At 42.6% G+C, this 1,122-nt stretch overlaps 1 non-coding gene across 1 annotated transcript; it reads left to right on the forward strand.

Annotated features, from left to right (window-relative positions):
* The first annotated feature begins 797 nt into the window (after positions 1-797).
* Trnav-cac (transfer RNA valine (anticodon CAC)) lies at positions 798-870 on the forward strand. Its single transcript has one exon. It is a non-coding gene; the product is annotated as a tRNA-Val (tRNA).
* Positions 871-1,122: the final 252 nt, after the last annotated feature.

The raw sequence follows: 1,122 nt of genomic DNA on the forward strand, positions 1-1,122 counted from the left end.
TAGATCTAGAAATGTAAATATATTTCGTTCCAAGCTACTGATGATGTTTTATATCAATAAAACGAAACGCATTTGATGACGAAAATACGCAGCTTTTTGTAGTTGTGCAGAAGAATTTAAAACACCTTCAGTAATTACAAAGCAGGTAAGGATACTGGCCACTGAATTTAGCAGCTACTAAACTTTACTTCAAGGACATAAAGATGCTTCGCTCAAAGCAAGGAAATAAAAAATTCCTGGAAAGCGATATTTCCACGACTCGCAGGTGGCCGCGAATCTGCTGGTTATCATTGTATGCTACTCGGTATTCTTGCTACAGAATTGTGGTTTTGTAGTATTTCGATTCGTTTATCTCATACAAATGTAGAGTTTGACCTTGATGAGTGACAGAAGAAAACACCCCAGTCTTCTAAAACCATTTCTGTTCCCTTTTAGACGTTGGAGCTTTCCATTGTAATTACGGCCTGCAATATAGCGGGTACTGTCATTAGAAGAAAAGAACAATTTCCGACGACAGCTGCGCCGCAGAATAGCACAACCTTCGTAGCTTCAGTTTTGGTCCCGGCCACAGAGAAGCTCGTTAACAGTGCCTGGGACCCAGCGCATGCGCAGAAGTCCCCAATTCTGGTCCCAGTAGGTGGCTTCGTTTGCGTCGCCACTGCTCGTCCGCAATCACTGCATGCATATATGTTTTCTCTTTGAACGGAAAAAAGCCCTACCCCTAGTTAAGCGATATCACCGATATTCTTTCTTTTGGAAATAATTAATTGGTAAAAGAAAGAGGCAGTTATCAACTGGTTTCCGTAGTGTAGTGGTTATCACGTGCGCTTCACACGCGCAAGGTCCCCGGTTCGATCCCGGGCGGAAACAATTATTTTTAAAGCCATATTCCAGTTTATAAACTGTGTTACCTGAAGTCCGCGTCACGTAGGAAGGCGGCCCACTTTTTAACTGTTCTGCAGATCCCCCTTCACTAGCCACTGGCAGCCAATAATATTCATTCTCTTTCCGAGCGGCTAGCAGCGAGTTATAGATAGACAACGAGAATCTTGCTCTTACATGCTGCACTGTTGCCATACTATGTGACATCCGAATTATTCATTCAACTTTCTTTTCAGTTTT

Source organism: Schistocerca cancellata, chromosome 9 (genome assembly GCF_023864275.1).
Source record: "Schistocerca cancellata isolate TAMUIC-IGC-003103 chromosome 9, iqSchCanc2.1, whole genome shotgun sequence".
In the NCBI taxonomy this organism is placed as follows: domain Eukaryota; kingdom Metazoa; phylum Arthropoda; class Insecta; order Orthoptera; family Acrididae; genus Schistocerca; species Schistocerca cancellata.